At 44.1% G+C, this 13,070-nt stretch overlaps 1 protein-coding gene across 6 annotated transcripts in view; it reads left to right on the top strand.

The window, feature by feature from the left end:
• The window catches only part of KLF12 (KLF transcription factor 12), a 263,442-nt gene that overhangs the window by 37,873 nt on the left and 212,499 nt on the right, over positions 1–13,070 (top strand). The window contains exon 2 of one of the 6 annotated variants that reach the window (XM_062636893.1): positions 438–527. The exons of the other annotated variants lie outside the window; for them this stretch is intronic. The gene's annotated coding sequence lies outside the window, so the exon portion shown is untranslated. The remainder of the gene's footprint in view (positions 1–437; positions 528–13,070) is intronic. 6 annotated transcript variants of the gene reach the window in all.

The following is a 13,070-nucleotide window of genomic DNA, read 5'->3' as shown; positions in this document are numbered from 1 at the left end:
AGTTTGGGAAGGCTCCCACTAAAAGCAATTGCAGCTGTGACAGAATGAGAATAGGGGCCCAAATAATCATTCAGAGAAGAGAAGACTGACAGGTTGCCCAGAGAAGTTGTGACTGCCCCATCCATGAAAGTGTTGAAGGCCAGGTTGGACAGGGCTTTCAGAAAATAATCTCCTTTCCATAAAGAGAAGCTCCCTACAATCTTTAAATGATTCTCGTCCTAACAGAATCTCTGCAATGGCAACGTGGCCAAGAGGTTTGGGGCTTTGGTACTGAACGTGAAGAAGGTTGGAATAAAAGCATAGCAAGATAACAGAAATAGCGACCAGTGGCCTTCTGGGCAAAAGTAGTGCTTTTGTTTCTCAGATTAGAAGAAGTAGCAATGTACTGCTTCAAGTTCTTTCCTTGTTAAGACCTTTACTTGGATGTGTCTCCTCAGGTTTCTTAGGAGAAACAGCAAAGTTTCTGGGAGAAAGAAAAGACTTATACAAGTGCAACCATTGCATGACCTTTTTGACTCCTTGGGCAGGTAAGTATCAGAGAGAGAGAGAGAGAAGTGAAACCCAGAGATGGAGAGAGGAATAAAAAGTGAAGAGACTCATGCAAATACAGAAACTGCCCAGATATACATTTGACACTTTATTTCTGTGTGTAAATGGTAAGAAAATTCAGGAAGGCAATACTGCATGTGAAGAAATGCTGAGAACTGCAGGTGGTCTGTACAATGTATTCCGGCAAATGCAAGGGAAATACGCACTTGTCGGTAACTCTGCCATATTACAACCAAATCACTTTGTTGATACTCAAATTTGAGACGGCTTTGTTTGCAGATGACTGGGATGCCTGCTGTCATTTCTCAGTGGCATTTAAATAGTCTTGTGTTTATAAAGTATCACAATATACACTGGGACATCTGTGGTAGATCATGCCGAGATCTTGAGAGTTGGTGTTTCTCACTTTTGAGTGCAGAGGGATCTGATTCACCCTCCGCCCCTAAAAATGGATTTTGTGTTGTTTTTTTTTTTTTTTGTGTTGGGGCTTTTTTGGTGGTCTCCTTTTTGCCAATAAAAACACAGTGGATGCAATTCAAAACTCCTGTCTGCTGCCTGTTTACATTTTCTTTTAGAAACCATTTTCTCTTCTGGACCTTAACAGGTGCCTAATATAGGCAGCTGTATTCCAATAGCAGGCCAGTACTCTTCCAAAGCTTATTTGAATCTTTTTCAAGGTGTAGTAGTAGTTCTGCATTCTTAAGTCTCTTTCTGTCGTTTTTTTCCTAATCCATAGGCTCTCTCTATATACTTTCTTTTCTATTTTGCATTCTGCAGGATGCAAATGGCAAGGTAGAGAGATAGGACTTTAGTAATTCTTTCTGCTTTTTTACTTATGTAGCTGAAAAGTCACTCTAAGAGTAGTCTTGTGACATTACATGGAATTACTAGAAGTCCTTTCCAGCCCTAGCTGGATCCTATGACCTGTGTAGTCAAACAATGTGAAATAAATACTATCCTATAATGTGTTTCCTAAGCTTTATCCTAAATATATCCTATCATGTGTTTCCTAAACTATATCCTAAATATATCCTAAACTTTGTTTTGAAAAGACATAGTAATAATAATAAACACAGTAATACATACAGTAATATATAATAGTGATATATAATAATATATAATAGTAACAAACATAGTAATGAACACAATAATAAACACAGTAATAAATAACAGCAACAAACATGGTAACAAACATAGTAATAAACAAGGGGCCCAGCATAAGTGTCTTGCCCTCTGTCCCACTCAGATGATCTTCATGGCCATGTGTAGATGGAGTCCAGAGGCCAGCTCCCCACCTGGGGAGGTGCCAGCAGGTGGGCATTTGCTGGCGGAGCTGATGAGTGAGCCAGCAAGGCCTCCTGCAGGGGCTGGGTTGAGTCTGAGGGCGCTGCTCTGGCTCTGGGGCGAGCTGGTGGAGCCTTCCATCCAGAGCAGAAGGAGGTGGTGACACTGTCCTCAATGCTGCTGAGATGGTCCTGGGGCTGTGGGGTAGAACTGGAAGCCTAGGAGGCAGAGCTCACCTGGGGAATCCAAGCAGTAAATGGGCACCTACAAGGGCAGAGCCAGAGAGCGCTGATGAAGCCATGAGGGCAGGGGCAGGCAGGATTTGACCCCTGTTTATTTTGCTGTAAAAGGGTTCATTTCTAGCACAGGAGAGAGGCACCTGACGTCCATGTTCCACCAAGGGCATGTGCATGCCTCTAGTCTAGGACCATCCCGTGCACCTCAGGGATGTTTCCTATACTCAGAGCTTTGAAAGATGGAAAACGGGGTCTGCTACATACCTGGGTGCCTCTTTCTTCTTCCCCTGCTTGAATTCCCTCAGTTGCCTATCCCTGACAGCTCAGTTGCCAGCTTTCTTTTCTTAATAAGGGGTTGCCTGTCGCTCCCCTCTTCACAAGTTGCTCATTGCTTCTGTCCTGGGTTCAGCAGTAGCAGTCATTTTTCTCCTTAGTAGGTGGTGCAGTGCTGTGTTTTTGACTTTCAGCCTGGGAACAGTGCTGATAACACTGATGGTTTTAATTGTTGCTAAGTAATGTTTAGTTTGACCAAGGACTTTCTGAGTCTCATGCTCTGCCAGGGAGGAGGGGAAGCTGGGAGGAAGCAGAGACAGGACACCTGACCCAAACTAGCCAAAGAGGTATTCCATACCACAGCACGTCATGCCCACTATATAAACTGGGGGCAGTTACCCGGAAGAGCTAGATCACTGCTTGAGTTGGGCCGAATATCAATTGGTGGGTGGTGAGCGGCTGTATTCTCTTCCCTTGTTATTTCCTTTATCATTATTATTATTGGTGGCAGCAGCAGTGGTTTGTGTTATACCTTAGTTACTGGACTGTTCTTATCTCAACCCATGGGAGTTACATTCTTTTGATTCTCCTCCCCGTCCCTCTGAGAGCAGGGGGAGGAAGAACTGGGGGGAGTGAGCACGCGGCTGTGTAGTTCTGAGTTAACGGCTGGGCTTAAACCACGACAGCTTCGTGATGTCCCGTGAAGAGCCTGGTAACCTTTCCATTCAATAGTATAGTTAGACAGGTGACGTCATGGCTACCTTGAACCCAGCAAAGCTAGGTAGTTTCCCCTTCTCTCCCTGGAACAGCTCTTGAGGTGTTCACTCTCGGGAGCCACAGGAGGCACCTGCAATGGCAATGTGTAAGTTAGCAGGCGGCAAGAGCCTCCCTGCCCAATTGCTACCCTGGCTCTGAAAGGCACATCACTTGGATGGGTTTGCTCAGCTCAGCTGAGCCAGCTATGCTGGTATCACCGCACAAAGTGCGATGGCCAACCTGCATCAGGATGACTGTGCTTGTCCCTGTGGCAGCAGCCCCACCTTCTGAGGGGGGAGGCTTTTGTTGTCACGCTGTTTGTACACTTCACAAACCTCTGCTGTTCCTGGTGCCGTCTGCAGTGCTGGTGGCTCCTCGTTCCCCTCACTGGCCAGTCCAGCCACCTCCTCCCCAGGAAGTTCCTCCTGGTGGTCAATGAGGAACTCCATGAGCTGCGTGACCTGCACACAGCAAACCACTGGTTTCACCGAGGGGGCTGGTACGGGCTCAAACAGCCTTTCTCAGCTTGACCCACATTTCTGTGCAGGAACGTGCAGCCGTGGGGCTGCTCTTCCCGGGTGCTGCCCCACGGCTTTGCTGATGGGAGGAGGCAGCCAGGGCCCTCTGAGCAGCAAACCTGCGGTGGGCTGGGGAGGCTGTAGCCATCCAGTGAACACAGTGCACCTTCCCTGTCTCCTGCACCAGGACACCCAGGGGCAGCTTCTGGGGAGGGCTGAGCAGGTTCGGTGACAAACAGATGGCCGGGTTCCTGGTTGACATCTTGGTTGTGGCTGTGATTCTGCTGATGTTATGAAGCAGGGACAGCAAGTGCTGGAGTGGGAGCTGGCCTCAGGTAGCTTACAGGCTACCCTGAGGGAACAGGAGCACAGCGTTAATGAAGTCCGTGTTGACAACACAGGTCTCCCAGACTGATCTCACTCAAGGCCACCGCCTGATCTACAGCAGGGGGACTGCCTTCACTGCTGCTGCCACTTCCCTCCCTCTCTGCCCTTCAGAAAGAGGCCCTTGCTGGAGCAAGCTCCAGTGCCTGTGGGAAGTGATCCCTGGAGGGAAATGTTTTTCTGTGCCCTTTTCCCCCCAGACATAAACCCCACAGCAGCAGGAGGTGGCTTGTGGAAACCATGGCTATTTCAGGCAGGCCAGCAGTGACAGTACGGTATTCCCAGCTGAGGTGTGCGGAATGGAAATCTCCCAGAAGGACAAGGGCTACCTTGCTAGAGTGATCCAAATCCCACGCTAGTTTTAGTTCCCTCTTCTACCAAGGTTTGAATCCTGTATCCCCACAGCTGAGACTTAATGGGAGCATTCTCCTTACAATTTTTATAGGTTATGTGGTTTGGAGCAAACACTGGGACTAAAAGGACTGTTGTTTTTTTTTTTTTTTTGTTGTCTGCCTCTTGCGGGATGGGGATGAGAACAGGAAAAGAGCAAACTTGTGTTTTGCCATAAGAACAGTTTAGTCATTAAAATAAATAATAACAATAACAATAATAATAGTAATGAAGATAGCAGAAAGAGAGCAATAATACTCAAGGAAAAAAACACAAGTGATGCACAGTACAATTACTCACCACCCGCTGACTGATGCCCAGCCAGTCCCTGAGGAGCAGTCAGCCCCTTCTGGCAAATCTGCCTCAGTTTCTGTACTGGTCATGACATCAGGTGCTCTGGAATATCCCTATGACCAGTTTGGTTCAGCTGTCCTGGCTGTGTTCACTCCCAGCTTCTTGTGCCTCTCCAGCCTTCTTGGTGGCGGAGCAGGAGAAGCTGAAGAGTCCTTGGCATTGGATGAGCAGTACTACCCAACAACCAAAACATCAGTGTGTTACCAGCATTATTCTCAGACCAAATCCAAACCACTGCACTGCACCAGCTACTAGGAAGAAAATCAACTCTATCCCAGCTGAAACCAGGACAATATATATATTATGCCTTGGTTTTCAGAATGCATCATACCCCAGTTGTGGTTCTTTTTATTTTCAGCCATTACTGAAGGATGATACATACTTTGGGGCAGGGAGGAGCAAGGCCAAAGTCTTGTTTTTAAAGCTTCTCATGGATTATAAATAATTTTGGTCAGAACATTTCCAATACTCTGTTTTGTTCTGCCTGTTGGACAAAATAAAATCAAGTTGAAGCAAAGAGCATCTTCAGGCCATCATGGTGTAGCATGAAATAGTAGCAAGAAAAATCTTGCATTTGACATTGAATGTTTTAAGAGATAGCTTCTGCGTATTGCTCTTATAAATTCAAGATATATAGTGGAGGAGGTGAATGGAAAATAAAAATTCTTTAAAGATAGATGAGAAATAAAAGGAATATAGGATGTTGTCCTTTTAAGTAAGATGATTTAATCAATAATCCTGTAGGAAACCAGTGTATATCAGTGCTGTAGCCATAATGCAAATACTTATATTTAAGTACTAATCTTTTAAAAGTATCTTCCATAGTGTAACCCCGTAGTCTTTGTGGTGGTATCTGATGCTTGTGCAAGGGCTGCCTACTACAACCACCTGACTTGAACATTGTCTTTTGGAGATAGTCCTTTTACCAAGCACACCTGGAAGATTGCCGTGAGATTTGTGCTTGGCTCTAGAAGCCTCTGTTGCCTCCCTTCAACAATAAGGGGAGCCTTGGGTGATGGCTTCAGCTGAGCTGCTGCCCATAGGTTTTTTTTGATCAGAGGATGTCAGTGAAGTCTGGCAGTGTCCTCCTTATATGTTACCAGGATACCTGCTGTTAATTCCCAGGGAAAAAGCTGCCCGATTCTTTAGCTTCAGTACTTCAGCCTTTGGTTAGTTGTAATTATTTGTAAGCATACTTAAATGTTATGCCCGCATGGAAAATAAGTGAATGTGGTTCAGAGAAGCAGCAGGAGTCAAGGAGAGTAAAGGGAACCATAAAATAACCACCAAATACGGAATTGGTAATATTAGCAAAACATATGTCTTATGCAGTGTCTTGAAACTACCAGACGTAGACTTGTCTCACGTAACTATGTGCTGGAGGCTACGTCTACACAAGCAGGTGATCTGGAGCAGCAGAAGCAGACAGAAACGATGAGAGCAGTTTTTATTGCAGACCCTTACAACCCCTCTGGGTGTTGGAGTGCGTTTGGTGTGCAGCTGGAGAGGGGTTTCTGGTTTAGCTTCCTCCAAATGCAACCAGGTTTGTGTGCACCACAGCTCTATTGGGAATCAGGGTGGACTGATAACCCAAGCCAGTGTGCTTGGGTACAAAGGTGGCCTCCTTGTTGCAAGGTATTTCCATAGAGGACACATCTGCAGGGGCAGTTCAGCTCCTCTGTCTCTCTGAATTTGGCTATATTTGAATCTTAGGGTCACCGAACTCCTAAATAAGGTAGTTAGTGGCATTTAGATCATCTAACGTAAAGCACAATTTAATTGCTTCAAGAGTAGCAGAAGATTGGTCCTTTTACACAGGGTTTGTGGTCTTGTGTTAAAACCCTCTGTTCCCAATTACTGCTTCAGCGAATGGTTTGTTGCATGCTGAATTTTCTGAGCTGTCACAAGTTTAGAGCAGATCCGAATTTACAGAAAAATGCTTCTTCCTCTTCTCAGAAAGGGAAGAGGTCTCATTTTATGTATTTACTCTGCACTTGGTTTGTGGAATGATTGTCTCTTTATCTGGCAGCCTTGTTTGGCCTGAATATTCCTCAGGGCACAATGATGAATCATTCATCTCTGCAGTGCTTGCATTTTTTTTTTTTATTTTTCCTTGGGAATTGCTGCTGTAGAAGATCAACCAAATAAGTCAGAGCTACATAAAAGATGGATTTCCCTTTGCCGTGTCCTGGAGGATGTCACTGTGGAAGCCTCAGTGCAGTGTGCCACGCGGATGCTATCCATTTAGAACTTAACCTTAAAGAGGACCATTGTCCCAGGTCCTCTCATGTGGGAGCTTTGCCCTTTTGACACCTGGAGGGTTACCTAGTTTCCTTCTTTAATTTTCCCGTAGCGTATAAGCAGGATGTGTTGCCTTATAGTGAATGCCGAACAGATAATTAGAGTTTTAATGTGTTTTATAATTTTATAATGATATATTTAGATGGGTTGGTTGTGTCACGATCACTTGGTCTCCTTTCTTTTGCCAGTTTGATAAATGAGCTGTGTAACTGTGGGCTTTCACCATAACTTATTTGTTATTTGTGCCTCTGGACCAAAGAGCTGGGGGAAACAGTAACAACAGTCAGGAAGGGCTTGAAATAATTCGACTTGAGTCAAACCCCAAACAGTTAATGCTCAGAGGATACTGGAATAGGAATATATTGTAGGTTTTTTAAATGCATGAGCTTGCAACATGGCTAGCTATTTTAAAATTCAGTTGCCTATTACATGCAAATTGCCATTTTTGTGTGCTACATGCAGGTTTTTTAGCATGAAAGAATGATTGCCAAAGTGGATTAATGCCTTTCACATCTGCAAGTCTTGGTTCAGATCAAAAGCAAAATAAGCCATAGGTGTTCAGAATGGACATGTGTGCACATCATAAATGCTGCCACACAGGCTGGCCTGGCTTGGCAGTTAAGAGCTTCTGTTTTTCTTAGGAGGGATTCAGTGCTAAAATATTAGTATTTCATCAGCACTACAGATTGAGCCTCAAGTTATTTTTTTAATTACTATTCAGATTAATCCCCAAGTCATTCTCATTGGAAATTTTTCAAAGGTTAGACTTTTTTAAATGTTAAATATATGTTAAAGTTTTAAAGTTTTATAACCACAGGATCTGAAGGACTCAAGTTGTCTGGCATTTTTCAAGCTAGTCCAGCTGTATTCGGAGGAACTGAGTAGGTCGGCAAAGTGTGGTGTGGGCTCTTTTGTTAAATCCATCACTGAGGAAGTGAGCAAAATAGGCAGTAGCTGTGGTGAGGGCTTTACTATGTGAGAGCTCTCCACCTTTGCATCTCAACCTCCCCAGATTCTCTCTTCTTCCAGGGTATTCAGGTTTTTATTTGGGCCAGGTTTCCTGAGGATGTTCAGGCATGGCAAGCTTGGGGTTGTTATTCTGCTGTGTTATCAGGAGCTGTCAGGGGAGCACGAACTCCTCTTGCATCTTCCTCAGGTGGTGACGCTGCTCTGAGATGGTCTGCAAAAATGTGTGATATGGGCTTTGTCCTGACTGCCTCTGGCTGCTGGAGGAGCCTCTGAGCATCCTCTGGGAAGGCAGGAGCTGCCATGCCATGTGTTGGTCATAACACAGAAGGGAAAAGATTTCTGAGACTTTGTAAGACCACCAGTGAGTGTGGGACAGGGGCTCCCAGATGCTGTTTGACGTGGCTTACTTGGAGGTATGGACGAACAAATGCGAAGATTGAAGCAAACAGTGAGCTGCAGGTGTGACACTTCAGCAAACACAGGCAAGAAAAATCAATTTTTCACAAATGAAAGAGGAGAAAAAAAAATCAATAGGGAAAGGATTGTTATTTTCAGTTTAAAGCTGGAGGAGCTGGGGTTTGATCTCTAAGTTCATGCTTTCCTGTTCTCATTCACATGTTGCATAGCTCTGTTACCGGAGAACTGTAGACTGTATTGCATAGAGATCATTAAATATAAATGACTGAAAGAATGTGAAATACTCCTCATCCTTATTTTTTTTATTTACTTGCCTGATTGCAGATACATCTTCCTCTGTTAATTACTGTGGATGCTAGCTCCTTGCATGGGAGTGTTGGAGAGCATCGAGCTTTCACTGTGAAGTCCACCAGCCTTTTCCTCATGCATGTTTTGACAGTATTTAAAGCACACAAAGCAGACTATAGACACTGATCTGTGTGTTGAGATGCACCCACATCACTAAAGGCTTAGAGGTTCTGTAAAGTTGAATGGGAGAAATAATAGTCTGTCCTGATTTGGATCAGTTAATTTCTTTGCACGATCAGCTTACTGCTTCAGTGCTAGCGTATCAAGAGCAGTTGTGTTGAAGAACATTTAAGTGCGTGTTTTTATGCACGATATATATTTAGCTGTACGTATGTGTGTGTATATGGATATGAAATACAGCAGTAAGGGGACATATATATGTATAAATACATACAAATACATACATATGCATACAGACATGCATATATAAATAGAATCATAGAATAGTTAGGGTTGGAAAGGACCTTAAGATCATCTAGTTCCAACCCCCCTGCCATGGGCAGGGACACCTTACACTACACCATGTCACCCAAGGCTCTGTCCAGCCTGGTCTTGAACACCACCAGGGATGGAGCATTAACAACTTACTTGGGCAACCCATTCCAGGGCCTCACCACCCTCACAGTAAAGAACTTCTTCCTCATATCCAATCTAAACTTCCCCTGTTTCAGTTTTAACCCATTACCCCTTGTCCTACCACTACAGTCCCTAATTAAGAGTTCCTCCCCAGCATCCTTGTAGGCCTCCGTCAGATGCTGGAAGGCTGCTATGAGGTCTCCACACAGCCTTCTCTTCTCCAGGCTGAACAGCCCCAACTTTCTCAGCCTGTCTTCATACAGGAGGTGCTCCAGTCCCCTGATCATCCTCGTGGCCCTCCTCTGGACTTCTTCCCACAGTTCCATGTCCTTTTTATGTTGAGGACACCAGAACTGCACACAATACTGCAGGTGAAGTCTCAGGAGAGCAGAGTGGAGGGGCAGGATCACCTCCTTCGACCTGCTGGTCACGCTCCTTTTGATGCAGCCCAGGATACGGTTGGCTTTCTGGGCTGTGAGCACACACTGAAGCTGGCTCGTGTTCATTTTCTCATCGACCAACACCCCCGAGTCCTTCTGTGCAGGGCTGCTCTGAATCTCTTCTCTGCCCAACCTGTAGCTGGCCTGACCCAGGTGTAGGACTGGGTTGTGCTAAAGAGCTTGGTGTTCTTCAGCACAACTTTTGAACTAAACCAGGAAGGGGTGTACAAATTGCAAACCCGGTACCATGTGAGACAGTGTGTTCCCATGTTCCAGGAGCTCTGTGATAGGATGTGCAAGGCAGACAGGTTGGCTGACTGGAGAGCAGAAAAAATACGAGTGTGCTGGACCCATAGCGGTGCTGCTGTTCTGGGTGAGGTAAATAGAGAAAATAAAACCAGCCCCAGGCTTTCAAAGCAATCACCAGCTTTAATTGGCTGCAGTCAGGTAGGGATTGGAGAAAGCAGGAAAATCTCTAGGATGGTGTGGATCTCTCTGGCTGTGGAGTTTGACTCCTTCCTCTGAGGTTGCTGTAGCTGCCAGCAACTGAAAGTGTTTTCAATAAATTGATCTTCAAGTGAATCAGAAACGTGTGTAATGGGAGGGCTTCTGTGCTCTCCCAGGCAGAGTGGGAGCATGGGTGCGGGAGATGTTACTTCCTTTTTCTGTCTTGCTAAAATTCACAATAGCCAGAATTACTAAGATAATGAAACTATTCCTACCAGTCCTATCACCTTTTTATTGTGCTTTAAAGTACAGGACATTGCCAGATACGCATATTGGAAAAGTAAGGAAAGCGCAAGCATTACAGCTGAGTAGATTCAAATTTGCATTTTTCTGAATTTTTCCATCCTCTAATTTCTTTGAATGTGTTTTTTTTATCTGTTTCCATATATGACTCATCTTCATACTAGTGTCTCATTCACGTTTGCCTGATGTTTTCTGTTTATGGCTCACCTTTTTGTATCTCTTTCCATTCTGGTCTCTTGCTCATAAGTATTCATATGCAAGATGCTCTTGTGAGTTGAGAACATTTAAAATCAATAGACACAGCTTGTCTCCATGATTTCGCTTCACTTCCTGACATTGTTACCTTGTACTCCTCCTTGTAGAGGAGTATTCTGAAGCTTCTTAAAGTACTTAATATGTTCATACTGAAAGACCTGTAGAAGTTTATGCCAGTTCTTTTGTATTCTCTCTCTCTCTCCATCACGTGTCCTGTTCTTTATCGTTTTGCCCACCCTTTTTACTTTGCATATTCTGTTCTCTTTCTCATGTTCATCCTTGTAGTGCTTTTTCCTTCTTTTTTTCCTTTTCCTTTCCTGTGTGGAAGTGACTCTGCTGCTGTTCTGTCCCTAAAGGTAACTGCTGCCATTTGCCATTTCTTCCTCTGCTTCCTTTTCTACTGGAAGATTTGGAGAAGACTCCTGTTCTTGTGCAGCTGTATGTTGCAGGGCTGATGTGCTTGGTTTGTTCATATTTTTCCTTCACAGATAAGTTTTGGGAGTGGCTAAATCCTGTTGAAAATCTGTTTATTTTGACATACTGCTGAAATTACTGCCCTAGTGGCCGGGTTTGGAGCTCCGGAGAAGAATCTGGTCTAATTGCAGGGAAAGGCAAGGCCATCTGGTGTTTGCAAATGATGGTCATACATGATGCATGTGGGGCTGGACCCAAATGAGAGACTTCAGCAAAGTGCGTCAGGGAATATCCAAATGCCTGAAACAGCTCTGGAAAGGTGGGACCACCTTCAGTGCACAACTAGTTGTACCGTCCCTTCCTTCTCAGTGCCTTCTGGAAGAGGAAATCTCTTGTTCCTGGTTGGAAGAAGCTGAGCATGGGTTTGGACCCTGCTGACCCAGGAGGAGCAGTTTAGCCCTCTCTGCAGCTCCTGATGGGTGTGGAGAGTGGTGCTGACCCCACTCTGTTTAACTAAGTTTTTATTTAACTAAGAGGACTGAAACATTGTTAGCCTTTCTCAAGTGATTAATTTTGTCCTCCTTGGGATTTGGGAGCTGTGGGTGTGCTACCTTGTGCAGAGAATTTGTGTTTCAGATCGGTCTTTTTTTGGTGCATTAGCAGTTTGCTAATTCTGGTCAGTTCTTAAAAGTGTCGGTGAAGGCTTGGATCGTGCTGTGAATTGCCTCTCTCTTCCCATGCACAAAGTCCCCATCACAGGCTTCTTCTGGGTGCTGTGAGCTTTGAGTCCCGTGCACTAGCTCTGATCTTTAGCTCTGTTTGTAGGTACCAAATAATGCTTAGCTTTCACACACTGAGTAGCTGTCCCTTCTAAACATTGGAGTATATGATACCTTTTTGTCTGTGGTTCGGATGTTAGAAGGTACTTGGGATTATGAATAGCTGGTGGTGAAAAATCATTGGGACAGTTAAAATTAAGCAGTTTGATCTGTGGTTTGAAGGATGCTTCATTGCAGGAAATTGTGGCTTTTTTGTTTTTTTTTTTTGAGGGTTTTTTTTTTTTTTTCAGTTTTAAAATGAAAGCTGAGATAAGCGCTATCACTGAAAGGACCTTAAAAAGGTTGCAGCCAGCAGTCGTAAAGATATGACTTTATCTTTATGATAAAGATATGGAAGCGATTGTAGATAATATTTTACCTTGAGCTATCTATTTCATTTTATATTGTTGCAGTAAAGGTGTTTGATAATATTTAGTAGCTGAAGCCCTGTATTTCTTTTACCATCTCTAGTTAAATATGTTCATGATGCCACTGGAAATCCATATATTCAAGGGCTGATAATTCTCAGCTGTAAAAATGTGTTCTGAGCAGAAACTCAGCATGGGATATCTCAACAAAAATGAAGTCACTTCAGGTATAAATCGTCTGCTGACTGGAGAAAAGTTAACAGGACTGGAGAAGATATTGTGCTGTACTGCAAAGAAGTTTGCTGTGTAATAGAAGTGGCATGCTGTCCAGAAAAGAATGGTAATGGTCTGTATCTGACTGGAGTTAAGATGTTACCCAGTAAAAATCGTAGCTTTGAATTACCGTGGAGACATCAGTTTTCTTACACGAAAGTGTCATCTGTAGTGACTATACCACAGTATTCCTAGATGAACATGGGAATGTGTGCCCTATCAGCTTAGCAACTGTGTCCAGGATGCTTCTCCCTTTTGCTAGGCCTGCAAGCAGATCTTGGGGGTTTAATTGTTATTTATTGTCATTTGCTACTATAAATAAAACACATTATTTCAATATGCTTTTTGTGCTGTTTGCTGTGAGAGACTGTGCAGGTAAAGATTTGGATGTGTTCAC

Source organism: Pezoporus occidentalis, unplaced genomic scaffold, assembly GCF_034315485.1.
Source record: "Pezoporus occidentalis ecotype Australia unplaced genomic scaffold, CSIRO_AGI_Poc_V1 ctg5, whole genome shotgun sequence".
NCBI lineage: Eukaryota > Metazoa > Chordata > Aves > Psittaciformes > Psittacidae > Pezoporus > Pezoporus occidentalis.
Note: the sequence above shows the minus strand (reverse complement) of the source record. Positions and strands in the feature narration are given on the sequence as shown.